This window comes from Callorhinus ursinus, unplaced genomic scaffold (genome assembly GCF_003265705.2).
Source record: "Callorhinus ursinus isolate GAN/ISIS: 27379988/994484 unplaced genomic scaffold, GSC_fseal_2.0 scaffold2, whole genome shotgun sequence".
Lineage (NCBI taxonomy): Eukaryota > Metazoa > Chordata > Mammalia > Carnivora > Otariidae > Callorhinus > Callorhinus ursinus.
The window spans coordinates 45,177,719-45,202,724 of NW_027397064.1; the positions used below are offsets into that span (position 1 = coordinate 45,177,719).

The 25,006-nt window shown below is 36.8% G+C and overlaps 1 long non-coding RNA gene and 1 pseudogene across 1 annotated transcript; one reads left to right on the forward strand and one right to left on the reverse strand.

Annotated features, from left to right (window-relative positions):
- The window catches only part of LOC112835817 (large ribosomal subunit protein eL28-like), a 147,701-nt pseudogene extending 126,252 nt beyond the window's left edge, over positions 1-21,449 (reverse strand).
- Positions 21,450-21,590: 141 nt separating this feature from the next.
- Positions 21,591-22,471, forward strand: LOC112806578 (uncharacterized). The gene is made up of 3 exons (XR_003203891.1): positions 21,591-21,659; positions 22,155-22,229; positions 22,400-22,471. It is a non-coding gene; the product is annotated as an uncharacterized lncRNA (long non-coding RNA).
- Positions 22,472-25,006: the final 2,535 nt, after the last annotated feature.

The window sequence follows — 25,006 nt, forward strand, 5'->3', positions numbered from 1 at the left end:
GTCATCCCCATGTTCCCACGAATATCAGTAGGAGATTGTTGCTAGTCGTCTTATTTTACACAATCATTCTGGCATATTAAAAGCTAAATCTGTGACATTTTCAACCTAATGACACCAATTCTGATTTGCAGTTTCAGCCTGTTCTCTGCTGTCATCCAGACATACAAATACTCTCTAACACATAATGCCATAAACAAATAATTATAGTATATAGAATGTAATTTAATAATATTATCATTTGAATTATACTTCTTTTGGTAATATGTAGCACCTCTATCCCTCATGTTAGGTAATGAAAGAGATATGAGATATATTTGGAAGAGAATTTTCAAACTAAATTATATAAACATAAATACATAATTGGAACCTATTTTTGTCCCAATCTATATGGAGTGAACAAATAATATATAAATTCAAATAGGCTTTATTACAAATTGGCAACACAAATTCGTTCCACTAAGTTAAAATTTGGAAGTCTTGGCTACCTCTAATCACTGACAATTCATTCAACAGAAAGTATTTGAGCACTACTCCAGGCAGTGTACCAAGCATTCAGAATACTGCATTGAAGAAAACAGTCAAGTTCTTACTTCTTAAGTGGTGAATTGAGTTTTCTAACATGTATTGAATCTCCTTATACCATCTGATGAGAGGGTTCTCTTCAGGATTCATCCAATCACAGTCAACATTGACTTGAATGCCTTTCTAAATCATGAATACTGAGGAAGAACTAGTGCTTGCTTGGACACATATACTAAAATTGGAATGATACTGAGGAAGAACTAGAGTTACAGATAGTTGGCCTCGTTGGACCACTCATATTACCTGAGGCCTCTGCCAGTCTCTACTTAGAACCTTCAAACCTGGGGACCTTAATCCCATTGTCACTGTTTATCCAGTCTAGCATAACATTCACACCCTTTACTGACCTTTCCTTTCATCTGATACCTACCTCAACACTTCTTCAATTTAACTGCCAATGCTTTTGTCTTTCCCAACGCTTTCCTTTATACACTCTGGAATTCTTTTTTATTGTTTTGTTTTGTTTTTTAGTTTATGTAACAATGAATATTATTTATGGTAGAAGGCAGTGTTACGCATGGATTTAAGTCTTTGTTGTTTTACTGAGCAAAATTGGTCGCATAACAATGTGGTATAGGACAGATGGGAATGAAAGTTTTGATATTAGCAATATCACTCAACTATTTGCACTCCTTTCAAGTTTATGCCAAAAATCACATGGTGATCTATTATCAAAAAGTGTATTTTAATGATCTATTAACTTCTTCAATTGTTTTGAAAGCAAACAATTAGAAATGCCTTGACTTTCAAAAGGATTTGTTTTTGAGCCATTAGAGACATTCTCTTATCATCAATACAAATTTTCTTTCTGTTTGGTGTTCCAGGAACTTTCATACCCTGGGATGATGAATACCAGATTGGATATAAGGTATGATTTTGTTTTCTAAAATGAGAGAAGTTTGGTTACAAAAGGAAAGTGGGAAAAAAAGACAAGCATGATGTTTTAACTGAAGTTCTCAGGCCGATTAATATTAGGAAACAGTAAGTATGGGAGTTGAGTATGTGGACATTGAATCTCTTAAAATTCTATGCCCATGAACTTTGTGAAGTTTTTGTGGACTTCAAGAGTGCATATATCAGTTTGAAGATTGCTGGTCCACTGCCCCCATAAGTCCCACGTTTAAGTCAGCTAGCTTTAGCAAACACTGAGTAACATGTTCTCTTGCTCCCCTTTTTTTAATATCCATAATGCATCAGAATGTAGTCCACAGTCTGTATTCACTATCTTCACTTTCTTACCTCCTACTTATTTCTCAGCCTACAGTAAGTATAGACAGTAATTCATTCACATAGCTCCACTGAACTAGCTCATGTAAGAGTCACAGACAATTTCCTAATTTACAAATCCATCTACTTCTTTTATTACTCAAATGGCTGGACTTATTTGCAGTATTTGACCTTAGTGGCCACTCCATTTTTCTTGAAATTCACTACTCTCTGAGCCTGCTGTTTTATTCCTGCTTTTCCAGCCTGCTTTCCAAGACCCTGTTATACTGTTGGTCCTAAAATATTGTTCTGCAAGGTTTCTGCTTTTTCTTTCATTGAACAGCTCCACCTGGATGATCTAGTTTACCTCTCTGGCCCCTCCTACATCATAACTTCTGTATCTCCAGCTCAAACTTTTCCACCAAATGCATCTGTTTTACAGCCAGTTCTTGTCAGACAGCTTCACTTTGCTGTCTGCTACACTGCCTCAAAAGGGTAAAATCTGAATTCATTATCTTTCCTGCCAAATTTGTGCCTCTTCCTGGAGTCTCAAATTATAATAAATGCCACCACCAAGCCTTCTAAAGTCTTAGAAAACCCCAAGAGTTCGTCTCAATTTTTCACACTTTATTTCCATGAGTGATCAAGTCTTATTGATCAAATCTCTTACACATGTATCTTCTCTATTCACATCTATTAATTTGTCCTTTTAACAAACATTTATTACACACCTATTATATTCCAGGTACTATTCTAAACATAATGAACAGAATGTAATGTACATTCATTCTGTAAGGTACAGAATGTTCCTTGTATTTTTAGATGTGTGTGTGTATATATGGGTACATATCCTCCACTTTAGATTTGTAACATATAAAATTTCTTTAATCTAAATTTTTAAGATTATTTTGCCTAAAAAATAAAACAGATCAATTAAACCAGGAGCTGATTCTTTGAAAAAAATTAATAAAATTGATAAACCCCTAGCCAGACTTATCAAAAAGAAAAGAAAAAGAACCCAAATAAATAAAATCACAAATGAGAGAGGAGAAATCACAATCAACATCACAGAAATACAAAAAATTATATAAGAGAGTATTACAAAAAATTATATGCCAACAAACTGTACAACTTGGAAGAAATGGATAAATTCCTAGAACCATACAAACTACCAAAACTGAAACAGGAAGAAATAGAAAACTTAAGTAGATTAACAACCAGCAAAGAAATTGAATCAGTAATCAAAAATCTCCCAACAAACAAAAGTCCAGGACCATATGACTTCATAGGAGAATTCTACTAAACATTCATGGTGTATTTTTTTTAAAGATTTTATTTATTTATTTGACAGAGAGATAGCGAAAGCAGGAACACAAGCAAGGGGAGTGGGAGAGGGAGAAGCAGGCTTCCTGTCGAACAGGGAGCCCGACGTGGGGCTTGATCCCAGGACCCCAGGGTCACGACCTGAGTGAAAGGCAGACGCTTAACAACTGAGCCACCCACATGCCCCTCTACTAAACATTTAAAGAAGAGTTAATACCTATTCTTCTCAAACTATTCCAAAAAAATAGAAATGGAAGGAAAACTTCCAAATTCATTTGATGAAGCCAGCATCACTGTGATACCAAAACCAGACAAAGACTCCACTAAAAAGAGAACTACAGGCCAATATCCCTGATAAACATGAATACAAAAATTCTCAAATACTAGCAAATCAAATCCAACAGTACATTAAAAGAATCATTCAACACAATCAAGTGGGATTTATTCCTAAATGGCAAGGGTGGCTCAATATTGGCAAATCAATCAACGTGTACACCACACTAATAAAAGAAAGGAGAAGAACCATATCATCCTTTCAATAAATGCAGAAAAAGCATTTGACAAAGTACAACATCCATTCATGATAAAAACCCTCAACAAAATAGGTTTAGAGGGAACATACCTCAACAAATAAAGGTTATATATGAAAAACCCACAGAAAACATCATCCTCAATTGGGAAAAAAAGAGAATCTTTTCCCCAAAGTCAGGAACAAGACAGAATGTCCACTCTCACCACTTTTACTCAACATAGTACACAACAATCAGACAGCAAAAATAAATAAAAGGCATCGAAATTGGCAAGGAATAAGTCAAACTTTTACTATTTACAGATGACATGATACTCTATACTGAAAACCTGGAAGACTCCACCAAAAAGTTGTTAGAACTGATACACAAGGGTGCCTGGGTGGCTCAGTTGGTTAAGCGACTGCCTTCAGCTCAGGTCATGATCCTGGAGTCCCGGGATCAAGTCCCACATCGGGCTCCCTGCTCAGCAGGGAGTCTGCTTCTCCCTCTGACCCTCTTCCCTCTTGTGCTCTCTCTCATTCTCTCTCTCTCAAATAAATAAATAAAATCTTTAAAAAAAAATGAACTGATACACAAATTTAGTAAAATCACAGGATATAAAACCAATGTACAGAAATCTGTTGCATTTCTATGCACCAATAATGAAGCAGCAGAAAGAGAATTCAAGGAATCAATCCCATTTATAATTGCACCAAAACCAGAAGGTACCTATGAATAAAACTAACCAAAGAGGTAAAAGTTCTGTACTCTTAAAACTATAAAACATGGACACAAGGAAATGGAAAGATATTCCATGCTCATAGATTAGAAGAACAAATATTGTTAAAATGTCTATATTACCCAAAACAATCTACACATTGAATGTAATCCTATCAAAATACCACCAGCATTTTTCACAGAACTAGAACAATCTTAAAATTTGTATAGAACCACAAAAGACCCCGAATAGCCAAAACAATCTTGAAAAAGAAAAGCAAAGCTGGAGGCATCACGATTCCAGACTTCAAACCATATTATAAAGGTATAGTGATCAAAACAGTGTGGTACTGACACAAAAACAGACACATAGATCAATGGAACAGAATAGAAAGCCCAGAAATGAACCTACAACTATATGAGCAATTAATCTTAGACAAAGCAGGAAAGAATAACCAATGGAAAAAGATAATGTCTTCAACAAATGATATTGGGAAAACTGGAGAGCAACATGCAAAAGAATGAAACTAGACCACTTTCTTGCACAATGCACAAATATAAATTCAAAATGGATGAAAGACCTAAATGTGAGACAGGAAAACATCCAAATCTTATAAGAAAACCCAGGCAGTAACCTCTTTGACATCAGCTGTAGCAACTTCTTACTAGATATGTCTCCTGAGGCAGGGAAACAAAAGCAAAAATAAATTCTCAGGATTTCATCAAGATAAAAAGCTTCTGCACAGTGATGGAAACAATCAACAAAACTAAAAGGCAACCTATGGAATGGGAGAAGATATTTGCAAATGACACATCTGATAAAGGATTAGTATCCAAAATATATAAAGAACTTATACAACTCAACACCAAAAAAGCAACCCAGTTAAAAAATGGGCAGAAGATGTGAATTGACATGTTCCCAAAGAAGACATCCAAATAGCTAACAAACATATGAAAAGGTGCTCAACATCACTCATCATTAGGGAAATGCAAATGAAACTACGAGATATCACCTCACACCTGTCAGAGTGGCTAAAATTAACAACACAGGAAGCAACAGGTGTTGTCATGGATGTAGAGAAAAGGGAACTGTCTTACACTGTTTTTTGAATGCAAAATGATGCAGCCACCCTGGAAAACAGTATGGAGTTTCCTCAAAAAGTTAAAAATAGAACTACTCTGCAATCCAGCAATTGTACTACTAAGTATTTACTGATTTGAAGGGATACAGGCACCCCAATGTTTATAGCAGCATTATTAACAATAGCCAAATTATGGAAAGAGCCCAAATGTCCATCAACTAATGAAAGGATAAAGAAGAAGTGGTATATAATGAAATGTTACTCAGCCATCAAAAGAATGAAATCTTGCCATTTGCAACAATGTGGATGGAGCCAGAGAGTATTATGCTAAGTAAAATAAGTCAGAGAAAGATAAATACCATAAGATTTCATTAATATGTGAAATTTAAAAACTGAAACAGATGAACATAGTGGGGGGAAAAAGAGAGAGGCAAACCATAAAACAGACTCTTAACTATAGAGAACAAAACTGAGGGTTGCTGGAGAGGAGGTGGGTGGGAGGATGGGTTAAATAGGTGATAGGTATTAAGGAGGGCACTTGTGATGAGGCCTGGGTTTTTTATGTAAGTAATGAATCACTAAATTCTATACCTGAAAGCAATGTTACATTGTATGGTAACTAACTGGAATTTATTTTTTTTAAAGATTTTATTTATTTATTTGAGAGAGAGAATGAGAGAGAGAGAGAGGGAGCACCTGAGAGGGGGGAGGGTCAGAGGGAGAAGCAGACTCCCTGCTGAGCAGGGAGCCCGATGTGGGACTCGATCCTGGGACTCCAGGATCATGACCTGAGCTGAAGGCAGTCGCTTAACCAACTGAGCCACCCAGGCGCCCACTAACTGGAATTTAAATAAAAGCTTGGAAAAAAGAGATTATTTTGCCAAAAATAGAAGGGCTTTAATGATATCAATTTACCTAAAATGCCTCTGGTCTCTTTCTGTACAGTATGGAATAATTTAATATCCCTAAATTTCTATAGTTTGTATTGTTGGGTATTGACTTTTTATTATGTGATTAATTAATATCATGAGTAAATTGACACTGAAAATAAGTCTTTTATTATGAAGAAATAGCATGAACGAGTGGAATTTCCTATGAGTTTTGAGGAAAATTTTCAAAGAAAAATTTCAGATTATAACTGAAAATTACTTAGTGAGAGACTTATAATACTTCATTAAAGTCAGAATACATTGCCAATAAGTATCTCCCTATTGCTTGTGGCTAAAAACTTATTAAAATATTGACCACATTACAAACTACCCAAAATGGCACACTTAAAACATTTTTATGTACTGTAATTTGAAAAATACTTCAACATGTCATTTTTTCCTTTAAAATGTTAACTTTTGTGGGGTGCCTGGGTGGTGCAGTCAGTTAAGTGTGGGACTCTTGGTTTCAGCTCAGGTAGTGATCTCAGGGTCATGAGATGGAGCCCCCCATTGGGGTTGGGCTCTGCACTCAGTGAGGAATTGGCTTGGGATTCTCTCTCCTGCTGCCCCTGCCCCCCATGCACTCTCTCTCTCTCTCTCTCTCTCAATCTCTCTCGTGCTCTCTCACATGTGCTCACTCTCTCTCTCTAAAATAAATAAATCTTTTTTTAAAAAATGTTAACAGTTGTGGGACACCTGGCTGGCTCAGTCAGTAGAGGATGAGACTCTTGATCTCAGCGTGGAGCATACCTAAAAAAAAAAAAAAAAAATGTAAAATGTTAACAATTCTTTTAAGCAAAAACTTTTTGCATACTAAGAAAAATAGAACTCATATGAAATAACTTTCATGAATATTAATGTTTTTACTATTTAATATAAGATGAAGCTTATGTTCTAACGAATCAAGGTCATGCCAACCCAAAGCCAAAGCCTCTGATGCTACATTGGGTAGTCAGAAAGGGAAAAATAAGTTAAAAATATCTAACTTATGAATTACCCAACACGTTCTCTTAATAAGAAAGCTTATCAGTCAACATGGTACTAAGTTAGTCAATTATTGCTCATATCCTTTAAAGCATATTTATAAACTAGATAACACAAGGGGGAAATGTTATAGTTTTGATCTTTATATTGGCCAAATGTCTTTCATAACTTACTGACTGAAAACCCAAAATACAATGCAGGAAACATACTCATTGCTATCATTCCTGTGTGTGATTGTTTCCTTTTTCTATTCTCTTGATATAGATTAGCACCAAAGCTTAACTAATTTAATCAGCTGACATTAATTTGAATAGGTATAATAAAAATGAACATTTGGGTAGACAGTAATTCTTATAATACACAAGAGATTACATTATTAAATCTAAATGTCACATCATCATCCTTGGAAAGATAAATAAAAATAGGTTTGAACAAGCAAGGATTCAATCCTTGGTCACCCAACAACTTTCAAATTCACAGTGTTATGCTGACATCTAGTGGAATGAAAACAAGATCCAAGGGCTGCTGAGCTCTTCACTCTGCTTTTTACACTTAAATTAACCTATAGAATAAATAATACAAATACACACGATACACATATTCTAAATATATGACAAAAGACAATATAGCCTTGGGACCAATTTGGTAAGAAGTTACTTAAAAGCAATCGGATGCTATTAGATCCCAAGTAATAAAACTTCACTAAATTCTATGAGAATTAAATTATTTAAAAGTAGCCATGGAGTTTATTTTATTTTGACCTACTTTTTTTACACACCAACCACATTTTAAACTTTTATTTGCATATTTTAAAAACTGTGCATTCCAACAATTAAAATCATTTGAAGAAAAAAAATGGCACTCTGATTAAACCACATTGTAGAGCCTGCCTGACACCTTGGACCAATTTAGTTTTTACTGGTCATCCCCACCCAGCTTTTTCCTTCACCAGATTCTTTTCCTTCCCCGCCAGCCAGACAGGCAGACGGGAGAGGAGACTCCGAGGTTATGGTCAGTAGTTCAGATTCTTTGATGAGAAAAGGGGCAGTAGCCATTTAACTTGATCTACACTCTTTTTATCTCACACAGTTAAACAGCTCACAGATGTAAAGTAAGGCGATGTTTGTGGAAGGTACAGCACATATTGGCAGCCTCATTACAATTCGCCTGCTTGCTTCTCTGGTTCAGCCGTTTCTTTTGAAGGCGTTTCTGTCTTCCTCAATTTCGATTTATTGAATTTCTCAGTCTCAGCCATATCGTGTTCATCAGACATGGTTGCAGAGGAAGCGAAGTCTGGTCTGCATGGTAGCGGCTGCAAGTCTTTATCAGAGCTATAAACAAACATAGTTTAAAGAATCGATGCTTGTTAAGACCAAAGTGGCCCGTGGACCCTCTACACCCATTCTCCTTCCCCAGCAGCAAATAATTTATAAAGTATTTTGGTTGATTTTTTGTGTCTTTTTTTTTTTATCTTCAAACAACTTCTTAATTTTTCATTTACTTCCCACAGTGGAAGTTAAGGATTTAACTTTTTCTCACCTCTACCTCACCACACACGTTCACCCTTCCCATTCTCTCATTTTCCCAAACCAGTTCCATCATGCTTTCAGTTAGGTCACTATTCGGTGTGTTAAAATATCATCAGTAGGTAAACACCAATCAGAGTAAAGCTATGATTAAATTTCAAATTTCTGCACAATATTTTTATTCCTAGAACTGATAATTGTTGAGGAAGTATTTGTTTGCCCCTAAGCCTGGGTTCCCTAGAAAACAGTACCTAAGGTAAAACTTGTATGCCAGCCTTTTACTGGGGAGTGAAAACCTTAGAGACATAGGAATAAAGGAAAGGAGCAAGGGGCAGGAAAATATGAGGAGCAGGAAAATAGTGCAAGCTATATGAGGGAGTGAATAACTGAATCAGTCTCCATTTGATATCAGGTGCTGCTGATTGCTCCATCTTGCAGGACCATCTTCAGAGTCTATTTCAGAAGGACTAGAGTGGGGGCAGGGAGGTAACTTATCCACCAGTTCTGGCTTCCCATTAGTCTTCCCAGGGATGTTAAAGTCCCAGCATTTCCAAGCCCTAGTTGTAATGGTTTGCCTGTGGTTTTACCGGGTTTAATATTGAAAATCCCACCTGCCAGAAATCCTGCCACAGTTCTGGGCGAGCCAGGATGGTTTGTCACCCAAAGGACTCACACCTAACAGCAACAGATCAGCCTGAGGAATGGAAGGCTTTGGCTGAAGGGCTGGCAGGTTGGACCCACGTTAGGAAAAAAGTACCCAATGGCCACCAAAAAGAGCTGTGACCAAGATAACCTGAGATTGTTATATTAAAGGTCTGTGACAGATTATTTCTTAATTTTCTGTCCCTTAGGATTCATTCACCTAGAAACTGCATATCATGCCAAAAATATCTTAAAACTTTAAGGCACATCGCATATTCATTCTTTCAATTTCATTTTCTTGAAGAAACAGATCTGCTGGAGTTGTCTTAACTGCTCCAGTCTGGACTATTTTTCTTCTTTTTATCCTGAAGATTCCTTTCACCTGTATCTTCTGTTAGATTTCCTGTGTAGTGGAGCCCGTGTTCCTTTGTTTACTTCTGTATTTTGGTAGAGCACATACTCTAATAGCTTCCTGAGGAGGGACAGATTTGATGGAAAGTATTTTAAAAGCTTGTATGTCTGAAAATGTTTTTATCCTATCTGCATACTAACTTTGGCTAGGGATGGAACTCTAGGTTTGATATCACTTTTCCTAGAATTTTTAACACGTTGCTCCATGCCTTAGAGCTTCAGTGTTGATGAGAAGTAAAAAGCAATTCTGATTCTAGATCCTTTAGTGTCTCTATTCTCTCTCCACCCCCATCCAAACATACAATATAGAAACTTCTGTCCCAATGATGATGAAATTTCACATTTCTGAGCCTTGGTGCTAGGCACTCAGGGACACCACATAAAAGCATACAGATGTGCTTCACACAACTCCACCTATGTATACAGGGTGCCCCCTTGGAGTGGTTCAATGCCCAACCATTACACCTACCTTAGCAGATTGGTTACATTTGATGAGCCCTTTCTAGTTGGTTAACTCATGCCTTTCAGTTCCAGAAAAATTTTTTGGAATTATTTCTTTAATGTTTTCTTCTCCTTTCTTTGATCTATTTCTGGAACTTCTATTAATTAGATATTAGACCTCTTGTGCTATGTCTTAAGGTATTATCATCTCACTTAAACACAATCTCTTTGTTTCTTGGTGGTGGTAGTGGTTGTGACTTGGGTTTTGTTGTTTTTTTACTGTGTTTGTTTTATTGGGGGAGAGATTTCTTCTGCTCTTACAATCCTCTTGAGTTTTCTTCTTATTTTGAATAACTAAAAGCTCTTTTTTGTCCTCTTACTATTTCTGTATTGTAGCTTTTTGTTCTTTTTTATTATTTCAATAGACTTAACTCTCTAAAAAGTTTATGCAAAATGTTTTATGTTTTCTTCCTCCTGCAGAGTCTCTGTTTCTTCCTCAGTTTTTTTGCTTTTGGCTATTTGATTTCTATTTTTACATTAAAGACCTCCCTTAGGTTTCCTATTTTGTGTTCATATTTACCAGTTCATTGTTGAATGGGTGACAGAAAACCCTAGTTCAAAACTCTGAGTATGTAGGTGGAGCGTGTTGACTCTGTCACTACAGGTGATCTAACCAGGCCATGTCATTGTCATTCGGAAGCCCGTATTGTATTGTATTTGTATTGTATTGTATTGTATTGTATTGTATTGTATTATATTTAGGTCTTTTATCTAGGGCTGGGCAGATTCCCTAGAAAAGATTCATCCTTTTTTCTTCTTCAAAAGTAAATGCCTGACAACCAGTGATCTAGTTGTGGATAGAGTAAGGCACTGGGATTCAGCCTCTAATATGCATATGTTTACTTAATACCTGTTTTCAGTATGATGCAAACATCCTTGATTATGCTCAGGGTTCCCCAATGTAGAGCCCTTCATGTAACCTCCTCCAGAGACTAAATCTCTGCTGATTTACCTGGATGGAGGCAGTTATCTAAGTGTTCAGAAAGAGGAAGTAGAACTGGGGCTGTAACTCCCTCCTAAGCAGGTTTCAATCAAATTTTTTTAAATAATTTTAGAGTATCATCCCACTGCACCTTCCAACTGCCAGAGGTAGCTGAGCCTAAATCTTTAGTCTTTTTTGCAATTCTTCAAAGTAAACTGGACTAATTCTCACCTTTTACAACACAAGCTCAGTATACAGCTTTTACCAGTTTGCTACAATGTCTGCCACTCATTGGTCATTTCATTTTCCAAAATTATGTTGCTCTTGTCTCCACTTTCCTCCTTTGTATTTGTGAGTTCATGTCTTTTAAAATATTCCCTTCCTATAGCCCAGTGGAGTTTTGGAAGGTAATTAGATTTGTATCTTTAATTCACCAAGCAGTAAATTTATATCTCTATACAGTTAATAGATTTTTTTTACCACTTAGGTCACTAAGAAGAAAAGCCCAAATATAATACAGATATGGGTGTATAAGTGTTTTAATGCACGGAACCAAAAAATGATATCTAGAATCCAACTGTCCACCTCCACAACCAAATTATCTGGGAGACATTATAAGTTCATGATTGATTCCTCAAGTTTGTGCCTCCAGAAACACAATTTTATTCCTAGCTCATAATTTCTCAGTCCTATAGCAAGCAACTAGCTCATACTAATTAAAAAAATGCACAAAGGACTACTGCATAAAAAAGTATCATAATTTATTAACTTAAAATAAGAAACATATAATCAATTGAATGAAATCAAATTTTATGAATTGCAATTCTATGATCAAAGGGCAGAAGGCCAAAATAACAATAATGAGGTTATTTTAAAAGAATTAAACATTTAGGGGTGCCTGGGTGGCTCAGTCATTAAGCATTTGCCTTCAGCTCAGGTCATGATCCCAGGGTCCTGGGATCGAGCCCTGCATCGGGCTCCCTGCTCTGCGGGAAGCCTGCTTCTCCCTCTCCCACTTCCTCTGCGTGTGTTTGCTCTCTCGCTGTGTCTCTCTCTGTCAAATAAATAAATAAAAATCTTTTAAAAAAAAGAATTAAACAATTATTAATGGTATGATGCTTTATTAGTTTGATGTACTCTTACTATGTCAATTTGCCAGTTAAACCATTGTCAAAATTCTTAATTATAAATAATTCAATATAAAAGAAATTTAATAGCAATTAAGGCTATGGGGGGGGGCATTGCATTAAAACATGTCCAAACTGATATATCCAACTGTTTAATATGTATCTCTATTAAAAGTCCAACTGTGTTACCTATCCCAGTGGGTTGAGATTCGTCTTTAAGTCTTCCCTCTATTATCCAAATCCCATTGGTTTCTAAGACTTTTGATTCTATACCTGAGACCCATCATTTCTTTTATACCTCCTCAACCATTAGGTTAATGCAGAACCTGATTTTAGTTACTCATCTGGTCACAAAAAAAGCAGAGACTCACTGAAGCTAATTCAAATAAGAGGATTTATTGTAGTGAGTGTTAAAAGTTAAACTGAGGCACACCAAAATTTTCAAGAGTTTATTTGAGCATACATTGATTTGAATCAGGCAGCACCAAACCAAAGGTGCTTAGGAGTGCTCTGCCTATGGCAGCTAGGAGAAAAGATTTTATAGAGAAGACACAAAAGCAAAGCAAGGAAATTATTTGATTGGCTATAGCTTAAGTAGTTTATTTGGGAAAGGTTGTTCTTAAATTTCATTTTCTCAGATTTGAATGGATTGACTCTGCCTTAGGTTTTGGTTTGTATAATGGCCTCCTTGTTTAACTACTTTGACATGAGTGAGTGGGGAATGACAATAATCTGGAAGGAGGGACTATAACAGGGATGGTCCTTGGTGAGATTAGGGCTAGAGAGTAATTTAAATTCATAATAGCTCTGAAGACTTTGGCAACAGGAGTCCACAAAGCTTTACTCTAGTACTCTGCCATTAGTGTAACTATGCAGCACCTTACAGATCTGCTTATTATGATCTTCTCCAGAAACTTCCCTTTGAGTAGTAGCTCAGTTTCTGAAGAGGGAAGCCTAGATCATCTTCATGAACCAGGCCACTAATTCAGACTTGTCTATGAACGCTTGTTGAATGCAGTGTCCACTCCTGTCCAAATAGCTATAAATAGGGGTAGAGTAATGCATGCTACCCCCCATTCATTGGATACTGTAGACAGGAGAATCACTGGGGGGTAGACATGGAGGTACAGTAAAGCCTTCCCTTTTTTTTTTCTTTTTGCCGTATTTATGCTAATATTGCCTAGAGTTATCTAGAACTACACAGTGTAGTTCAGGAAACAACTTTTGGGAATCAAAAGATGGGATAGTAGTCACATGACTATTTGCTCCAGGGCATCATCTCACATTAAGATTTTCCCATGGGTTAGATCAAAGTATCATTTTTTTTCTGACTATGAAAACACACACACACACACCACATTTCATTCATTTTGCTTAGAAATGTAATATTTTTGGGCGCCTGGGTGGCTCAGTCGTTAAGCGTCTGCCTTCGGCTCAGGTCATGATCCCAGGGTCCTGGGATCGAGTCCCACATTGGGCTCCCCGCTCAGCGGGAAGCCTGCTTCTCCCTCTCCCACTCCCCCTGCTTGTGTTCCTGCTCTCCCTGTCTCTCTCTGTCAAAGAAATAAATAAAATCTTAAAAAAAAAAGAAATGTAATATTTTTCCATTTATAATATTCTTATGGCTTTACTCTGAGAATGTCAGGTGTTGTCATTTGTTACAAAGGCAATTTCCAATAATATATTCAAATTATAGATCAGCTGAATTCAGTTCCTGTTATGCAGTTAAGAATAGTGCCAAAATGACATCAGAAAAATTACCATCTGGAGGGTAAAGAGAAGAGACAGACTGAATGTATTTTCCAAGTCAACAATGAAACAATTAAGACCAAAAAAAGACACTTTTAAAATGTTAATTTAATTTTTTTATTTACATAGACCTTAATGTCAAATATTTAACCCAGTAATAAACAGCCCCTGAGGTTCACAAGAAATATTCGCCAATGAATAAGATATTTATATTTACACATCAAATATTCAAAGTTGTGTATATGTTTAGAGAATTCTCAAAATATTTTCATGTTGATTTTCTTTTGTATGATAACTAAGGTAATATTTCCATTCTCATATTTATAGGAAAGATTCATGAATGCTACTGAAAACTGTATAATAAATCTTAAATTAGACATGGTTTCTATAAGCAAGTGAGCAGTGAGAGGCAACTAGCTCAAATAAGCTTTAAAACAACATTAATCTAATAATTACAGACTCTAAGAAAGCAAAAATGTCCCCTAGAGGATTCTTAGAATAATCTTTCACTTCTGCAAGAAAACCTTCTGCGGTATTCCTAGAGTATGCCAATTCAGTATGCCTTTAATTGTTTTCTGTGATGGGAATCTTCAAACATAAAAGATCCATTTCATTTTTGGACAGCTAAAATTATCCAAATGTTCCTTCTTATAAGGAGCCAGTCTGCATCTCTAAAACATCAAGCCCTCTAGAATGACATAGATCAAAGTGCTACCTTTTCACATGTGTGCCTTTAAAAAGTATTTCTTCTTAGTGTTCTAAGAACCTCTCATTAGATGTAGTGCCTTAAGACTTCCAGATGCAGTTAGTAACTAAAACAAAGGCATCTGACACTTTTTGACTCCTTTATAGCATAAAGATTAAATAAATGCAAAACAATAAAAGAAAATCTGGAACACTGATCTGCACTATTTGCAGAGAACTATACCAGAGAAACCAGGGAGATACACCATGTAGACTACACTGCTAACCAAAGAACTAGTCTATAAAAATCAATGGCACTCACCCTGACTACATGAGCTGTAGCGACAGTAAGGAGAACAAAATGATTTCAAGAACAGCTGTTTCAGGAGACCAGAAATAAAGAAAGCACACAAAATAAATTATTAGTTGCATTAACATGGAGTTTCTTTCTTTAATACCAAGGTTCTTTGATGCCATGGGGAACAAACTTAGAAAGGAGCTTGGACCATAATGGGTAAAGCCCCTACAAATTGTTTCACAAAACATGAGGGAAAAAAAACCTCACAGAGAGAAGTGCGCAAGTGATATTGACCACAGTCTTAGCTTCTTCCTTAGCTATTCCTGGATCAATGAACCATGAACCACCCCACTGCCCTAAAATGTTAACAGAAGGATTTTAACAAATCCGAGTGGATATTGAGGCAAAACAAGAAGACTCCATTTGTCCCCTGCTAGAGGCAAATACTAAGACTATAAGAAATTACCTCTATCAAGGATGAATAAAAAGAAGAGGGCAACTTAGAAAAGATTCTGTAAGAACAAAAAAAGGCACACCTTTCAAAAGACATGCTTTTAAAAAGGAAAGTGTAAATAGCAGTGTCTGTTTTAATGCTTGGTAAAATTCACTAAAACATGTTCTCATGTTTTATAAAAAAAAAGAAATTTTAAAAAAAGGTAATAAGATGTCTGCAATCAAAGGAGAAGTGGCTGAGACAAAAGAAAAACTGTATGAAAAATTGGCAGAAATAACAAATGAACTAGAATTTTCTAAAGCATTGTGAAATAAACATTCAATGACGTAATTTTTAAATGCATTAGGATGAAGAGGGAAAATATGAAAAGCTCTCACAGACCAAGATGACAAAACAGGTTGTTCTTGACTTCATTTCCTCTCACAAGAAATAAAGCTCATAACTCTTCAAGAACAAGACACCACTGAGAGAATCCTGGAACATGGGGATGAAGCTGAAGCAGCCCCTGCACCACAGAGACAAAGACAGATTGCATTAGAGAGATTAGAAAAGCAGCTACCCATTGATCACACTGCTCCTCCCTTAGGCCAGCATAGCACCACACAGAGAGGTCTCCACTAAGCCTCCATTCTCCTGGTGGGAAAAGAGAACCCAGCAACCCCCAGCATTGTGGGTTGCACTGTGGGAGCTTCTACTCTGATTTCACACCATGGGGATTGCAGGGGAATCTGTTCAACCAATGGGAATATGACTGTGACAGAGAAAGGAGGCGAGGCTTGCAACAACCAGTCTGTAATCTTGGCAGACAGAGTTCATATCCGCATTGCCCAAGTACTGATCCCAACCAGAGGTATTGCTCATCTGCAGAACCAAGCTAGGGGCACACTGATCTGCCTGAGTCAGAGGCAGTTTTGCTAGCCCTAGAACCCATTTTGCCCACACCCACTCAAGAAGCAGAATCACAGCCCCACCCTCAGTGGAGAGTGTCTTCCAGCCCCACCTGCCCAGAAAGGCTGGTAACAATTCCTGGAAGCAGTGCAGCCCAGCAATTCTTGAGCCAAGAGGCAGGCAGGCAAGCAGAGCTCATCACCCCTACAAGTAAAGCCAGTACTGAGTGTGGAGCATTTCCATCCTATGCATAGGCGGGGTGGGGGGATTAACTCATGGCCTAGGCTGAGGGTAGTTCTTGGCCCCCCGACCTGGAGAGCCTGTTTGAGAAATTAAGTAGCCTGGAGCAGCCCTCCCCCTTCCTTCCAAACAAGGGAACTGAGACATAGCCCTACCTGCTGTGGAAAGTGTCTTCTGGCCCCATCTGACTAGAAAGGCTGGAGACAACTCCTGGAGCTGAGAGGCATGTAGGCAGAGCCAATAGTTTACAAAACATGTCATTGGCTCTGAGAAGCAGCTCTTCTCCCACAGCACCTGGGCAGGGAATCTAATTTCTAGCCCCACTCATACTGAACACAGCCTTCAGCCTGTTTGACCAGAGCACCTAGCACACAGGAAGCTGCGACGTCCATCCAACAGCACTGGATACAGTGGCACTTGAACAGGATGTACAGGCCCTGGTTTCCCCTGTCTGCAGAACAGAACTAGCGGCGTCACCTAACCAGGGAATTCAGTGCATACTCTGGCCTAATTCAAACCCACAGACAATGATCTAAATAGGCCTTGGGCCCTGTCCTGCTGCCCTGCCAGGCAGGGAAGATAATTCATAGCCCAGTCTACCGCTAGAATATAGTACCCAGTCCTGATCACCTAGTGATCCTGACCAGAGAATCCAGGCAACCACAGAGCCCATCCCTCAGCCTCACTTATGAAGGGAACCAAGCCAGCAGTCCTTTCCAACTGTTTTGAATCAGTGGCACACCTATCCCATCCATCTTCTCAGAACTCAAACGGTTGCCTCACCCAAAAACAGACCATAAGAGCAGGCCCCACCTGCTCAAGGATGTTATCAATAAACACACCCAGAAACCCAAACTGAGCTGACTGGTGAAGAACTATCTCTGTCAAAACCTGTAAAGTTTGGAAGAAGAGCCTGATTACTCAAAGGCAGATACTAACATAAGGAATCAAGGATCACACATAAATCAGGTAAATGTGGCACCACCAAAGGAAACTAATAAAACTCCAACAACTGACCCTAAAGAAATGGAGATCTATGAACTGTCAGATGAAAAATTCAGAATAATGCTCCTAAAGAAGTTTAGTGTACAAAAAAATATAGACAGACAACTAAATGAATTTAGGAAAACAATGCATGAACAAAAAGAGAAATACAAGGAAATAGAAACCATAAAAAAAATCAAACAAATCCTATAGTTGAAAAAAGAATTGAACTGAAAAATTCAATAGAGAGTTTAAAAAGTAGAAAGAAGAAAGAATGAACTATCTGGAGGACAGGACATTGGAAATTACATAGTCAGAGAAGCAAAAAAGGAATAAAAAGAGTGAAGAAATTCTGTGGAAGTTATGGGACACCATGAAAAGAAACAATATGTGCATTATTGGAATTCCAGAAGAAGTGGGAAAGGGACAGCAACTATATTTAAAGCAATAATAGCTGAAAACTTTTTGAACCTAGAGAGAGAAATGGACGTCCACATCCCCGAGGCCCAAAAAACCTCAAATAGGTTGAATCAGATAGGGCTAACCTGAGACACGTTATAATTAAATTGTCAAAAGTCAAAGAAAGAATTTTAAGAGCAGCAAGAGAAAAGAGAAAAGCTATATACAAGAAAAACCCTCATAAGACTAGTGGATTTCTCAACAGGAAATTTTCAGGGCAGGAGAGAAGGGGATGAGATATTCAAAATACTGGAAGACAATAACAGTTAACCAAGAATTCTAAACCTAGTAAAGCTGTCCTTCAGAAACTGAGAGATAAATACTTGCCTAAACAAACATATACTGAGGGAGGTCATTACCACCAGACTGCCTTATCAGAAATACTAAAGAGGGTTCTCCCTTACAAGAAATGCTGAAGACAGTTCTTTGAGTGGTAAGTAAAAGAACTCTAATTAACATCATAAAAGCTCAAAAAGGTAGCATTAATCTATAATCTAATAGTAAATATATAATCATAGTTAGATTCTACAATATGGTAATAGTGATGCATTATTCATTTACAACTCTAGTTTAAAAAGAAAACAAACCATAACTACAATAATCTGTTATTAGTTACACAATAAAAACATGTAAATTGTAACAGCAATAACCTAAAATGTGAGGGGGAGGAGAAGTAAAAGTATAAAGTTTACAAATTCTATTGAAGTTATCAGTTTTAAAATAGGATGTTATAAGTTTAAGATATGTTCTGTAAGCCTTATCAACCACAAGAAAAAAATCCTGTAGTAATTACATAAAAGAACACGATAAAGAAGTCAAACATACTAATAACAAAAGAAATCAAAACACACACAAAAAGACAGCAGGATAAGAAACAGGGAAAAACGGATCTACAAAACAACCAGAAAACAATTAACAAAATGGCAATAGTAAGTTCTTACCTATCAATAAATACTTTTAAAGCAAATTAAATTCTCCAATTAGAAGATATAGAATGGCTGAATGGATAAAAAGAAAATCAAACAATATGCTGCCTTTACGAAACTCATTTTAGGGGTGGGTGGCTCATTCAGTTAAGCATCTGACTCTTGATCTCAGCTCAGGTCTTGATCTCAGGGTCATGAGATCAAGCCCCATGTTTACTAATTAAAAATAAAAATAAAAATAAACTCACTTTAGCCTTAAAGACATATAGACTGAGAGTGAAGGATGGAAAAAGATACTTCAGGCAAATGGTAATTAAAAAAAAAAAAAGCAGGGGTAGCTATGTTTATATCAGATAAAATAGACTTCAATCTAAAAGTGGTAAAAAAAAAAGTCATCATATGATAAATGGGTGAATACATCAAAAAGGTGTAACAATTGTAAATATTTATGCACCCAACATCAGAACACCTGAATATATAAATCAAAAATTAACAGAGCTAAAAGGAGAAATAAATAATAATACAATAATAGTTGGGGACTTTAATACCCCACTCTCAACAATGGATAGCTCATTCAGAGACTCAATAAGGAAATAGTGGATTTGAACAACACCATAGACCAAGTGGACCTAATTGACATATACAGACCATTCTATCCAATAACAGCATAATACATATTCTTCTCAAGCACACATGAAAGATTTTCTAGGACGTTAGGCCTGTTTTCTATGATATTAAGCCATGTTTCTAGGATATGTTTGGCCACAAAACAAGTCTCAGAAAATTCAAGAAGATTGAAATCATACAAGTACCTTCTCTGAACACAATGGCATGAAACTAGAAATCAATAAGAAGAGGATAACTGGAAAATTCATGGACAGATGGAAATGGAAAACTCATGAAATCCTGGTTGAAGTCTTAATTATAAAGATTTGTTTAAATACATAAAGAATAAAAAATTAGACTGGTCTCAGAGTTATACCCTCTATATCATGGATCACCTGCAAAATATATAGCAATATTTTTAGGGTTAAACGAGAACGATTTTTATCCAAGCATTTTATAGCCAGCCAAATTGTCGTTCACCTGTGAAAGCAGTTTTAAGACAGTTTAGGTTATTCAAGATTACATCAAGTATATAACTCATATTCTCTTCCTGCAAAAAGTATTCGAGAAATTATTCAAACCAATCAAGGAATGAATCAACTAAATAAAGAAAACAGAGAAGCTATGTCATAAAAGGACAGGTGTTGATAAATAGGAACCATTTAAACATAAAATTAAACAAAAAATAATAATAAACATAAAATTAAAATGACCCTGATTTTTCTAGTATACATCCTCTAGTTCTGTACTTATTAACCGTGCATGGGAGATAAGCTTCTGAGTCCTACTTAGCTAAATATAAACACAAACAAAAAAGTTGATGCTTATCTAATTTTTGCCTCTTTGTACCTATTTTTTTTATTCTGTAAATGGGTTTTCTCATTCTTTAATGTTCTGAAATTTATTAACCACATAACTAAGTATGGTAATAATTATAGTTCATTCATCCTACTTACCACTTGATAAGCTTTTTCCACTTGAAGGTAAATTCCCTCAGTGGTGGGAATTTTTTTTTTTTTTTTGGACAATCATTTTTAAAACCAAAAAGCTCTTTCTGATTCCCTGATTGCTCCTTCTGGCTGGCCAAACCACTTTTACTTCCCTCTCTTGGCCGTTTTGTTACCTGTCCAGTTTTTTTTAAAAACCACCTTTCCATATTTCCCAGATTTTTTTTTCTTTTTGCCTCTAGATTATAACACATTACTGTTATGTGTTAACAGACATAAAAGGCAGAAGTGAAGACCTGAAAGGCAGAAGTGAAGCTCTTGAGACCATGCAGCCCAACTAGCAATTATAGTTACGAAGTTTTCTGCAACAGTAGTAGAGGTGCTAATGTCTGGTCCCTAGCTTCTTGAGTGACTTTGAGGTATTTCCGTCGCAAAAAAAAATCTCAGGGTATGAATCAACAATTTTCCTAAGTGCCTCACTTTAGTATCTGATCAAAGTTTGATTTCTGTGGCCTCAGTAAACATTCTGCAAGCTAACTTATATCCTATAATAAATTACTCGATACTTAGAACAAGCCAGATGACTCTCTTGTCCAACCCAATGCTGGCAGATAATGAGGAGTAAACTGTTTCATGTTCATACCTTCACTTATTCCCCCTGAGACAGTCAGTCAGCACTTTCCATTCATATTTGTTCCTCTAGCAGTTTGTTGAAATTTGCCAACGGCCCCATATCCATTTGCCAATGGCCCCATATACTCATTTTCTATTGATATTTTAAAAATTACCACAAACAGTGACTTAAAACAACACCCATTATTAGGTCACAGTTCAGTAGGTCAGATTGAGGCAGACCCAGCTGCATTTTCTGGTCAGAGTATTACAAGACTGAAGTCCTGGTGTCAGCCAGGATGTACTCTTATCTGAAAGCTCCAAGGAAGAACTGATTTCAGCTTTATTCAGGTCGCTGGCAACATCCAGCTCCTTACTGCTATAGGTCTAAGTCCCCCATTCCCTTTCTGGCTCTCCACCAGAGTCTACTTTTTTCTTCCAGGGGTCCCCAGCATTCCTGGCCTCCTCCATCTTCAATGCCAGCAAGAAAACTATGCTTCGTTTCAGACCTCTCCTTCTGCCACCAGCCAGAGAAAACTCTGTGCTTTTAAAGGAGTTGTATGTTTAGATCAGGATGACCCAGATTATCTCCCATTTAATTAACTCAGAGTCAACTGACAGCAACCTTAATTGTATCAGCAAAATCTCTTTTGTCATGTGACATGACATAATCACAGGGAGGGAATTATACAAGGGAATTGTATAATTGCATACAATTATACAAATTAATTATACAATTAAAGTCATTGGGGTCATTCTTAGAAGTCTACCTACCTCTGTCCTCTCTAGTTCTTTTCAGTATCAGAGGTTGCAACTTTTTACTTTTTTTTTTTATTATTTTCATAGACTCTTCAGATGGAAGAGAACTGTCATTATCTACTCAGTCTGACATCTTAAACTAAAAGTCCGATCACACTCACAGTAGGTTGCAAATTTATTTATATTACGCTTGGATGTACAAAAACCTGAAGTATGTTTTCTCTATAAATGGTCCAATCACCTTTGCTACTTACTACTCCCCTTGATAACAAGAAGAAGAAAAAAACTTTAGTAAACTGTAAGTTTAGTCTGATTTGATAATATTTTTTTAGATGAATGCTATCTATTGCCAAAGAAAAATTGCCCTGGACAAGGTTAAACCATCAAGGAAGACTTTACTCAGGATGATTGCAGTAGGGAAGAGAGAGATTGACTTCAACTACATTGAAACAAAAGGAGCATTTTGAAGCCTGCAGCAAGCTAGTGGAAAAGTCCTGGAGGACATTAGGAAGGAGGTTTGTTAAAGTGACTGCTTATTGGTGCTCACCAAAGTTAGGTTCCACACTGCCACAAAGACTGGGAGATAGGGGCACTGTCTTTCTTGATGATTCCACTTCAAAGAGCTGGTTTCCAGGTCCTTCAGAAATACACTACTGTGTTTGTAAAACTAGCAAGAGACTGGGAGAAAGATGATTTACATCTCAAAGGGACAGAGAAAAAAATACAATTTAAAGTTTTCTAGAATGAATGCTCTAAGAAAATGGAGGTCAGGGACCTATAGTCAGGAAGAAACCTATCTAAAGTTTAGTCAAGTTGAGGGGAATGTTAAGTCTGCCTTAGTCACTAGTAAAGATAAAATGCCTAGCATTTCAGATTTCCACCCATCCCCTATTTCTCTCCAAAAAGGTATATGAGTATATGAGGAAAGGGAAGCTTATATAACCATATGTCTGATGACAAAAGATGATCTTGAATCTGCACAATGTCCACTGGATTCTTCCTGGTCACTTCTGCAGTGGTCAGTCTGAACTATTCCCTGTTGGTGATCACTGAGTTGTGACTCACTCTATTTGACTTTAATTTTTTTTTTTTAAAGGAGGTCTCATCTTGAAGCTCCCCACTGGAGTCCTTGGTTCTATTTGCCTCTATCGTCTTGAAATTGTTGAGTTCTGCATCACATTAGACACTAGTATTCTGCCTTTTGTGCCCACTTTTAGATGTAAACACAAACTCCTATATTCATTGTATGTCTTTAATTCTTCAGAACCAGGACATCACAAGCAGTTGATTTACCGATCTGTCTTCAACTGGCACCTCCATGTATTGCTCACTCCGTGTTAGGGAGCACTAGGCCAAAAGCTAAAGTTTCCCAGCAACCTGCACCTTTCTGACACTATTCCAGGACTAAACAGCCTGGTACCACACACCGACCCTAGATGTGTTCTCAGTCTTCCCAAACCCATCTCAGTGTTTCAATCCATCCCTCCACATACTTCCACTCTCACCCCAACACGAATATACCCATGTTGAGATTAGCAGCGGACTTCCTCCACTGACTTCTGTTAGTCTTCTTCCTACCCCCCCAGGGGCATTGTCTTCCACAATCCCAAGGTCTAATACTACAGGCCCAACTTTTTCTATCTTAACCTATATAGTTAAGATTGATTGATAAAAATTTATTAATTCCTGTCTTTTATGGCTAAATCGAATTGCTAAAGGGACTAAAACTTAATTCATGAAACACAAAGCTTATCAATGACTCATTTCTAGTACTAACCACTTCCCTCATCTCTGGGTCAATATGCTTCAAAATGTAACTTGGAAAGGAACACAACAAACTTAAGGGAGAAATTTAATTCTTTTATTTAATATTTGCAAATATTACTCATGTCATACACTCTTAAGAGATGAAGCAAACATATGGGATAGTCACCTGCCTATAAAAACATTTTTAAGTCTTAACTGACAGATATAAAAACAAATGTCTTACACCTAGACTGAAGTTCTAACAATCTGTGCTTTCTCTTTTTAACTTCCATGAAAGCATGAATATTCCTACTTTTATCACTCCCCAAAATGGAATTTATGAACCTACATTTAGTTTACATAAAGACTATTGTGTCTTAAACATGTAACCTTTCTGAAAATGATGTTTATCACTTACACATGGAGCAAGCATCATCTAATTATAATAAGTAAAACATAATTTTTTTTTTTAAAGATTTTATTTATTTATTTGACAGAGAGACACAGCGAGAGAGGGAGGAACACAAGCAGGGGGAGTGGGGGAGGGAGAAGCAGGCCTCCCGCCGAGCAGGGAGCCCGATGTGGGACTCGATCCCAGGACCCTGGGATCATGACCTGAGCCGAAGGCAGACGCTTAACGACTGAGCCACCCAGGCACCCAGTAAAACATAATTTTTAATAATTACTTGCTATTGTTCATTTCTTAAAGTTCTCTTCAAGACAATTCTTAACTATTACTTCATATTCACATAATATAGAGTTATATATTATATGGAGACATATATATTTTGTGTATATTATACATATACATATATAGGGAGAGAGAGAGAGTGAATGACAGTTGAATAAAATGCCTTCACTCTGAACGCAACTCATCTTGTTATATAGAAAGTGTAGATTGTCAGTAATTTATTTTGAATTTTTTTAATTACAAGTATTAACAAATAAACTAAGTGAATTCAATTTATAATTTCTTTTGGTTTCAGTATGAAGTTTTTCCCTAATGTATAATGTTTTACTTTAACATCTAGTACCATTAAATTGACAGCAAAGTTGGGATTATTGTTGTATGTATGTTAGTTGTTATTTGTCAGAATAGGAAGGTAGTAATAAAATTTAGTAAGTTAAAAACCTTACACCTAGGGGCACCTGGGTGGCTCAGTCGTTAAGCATCTGCCTTCGGCTCAGGTCAT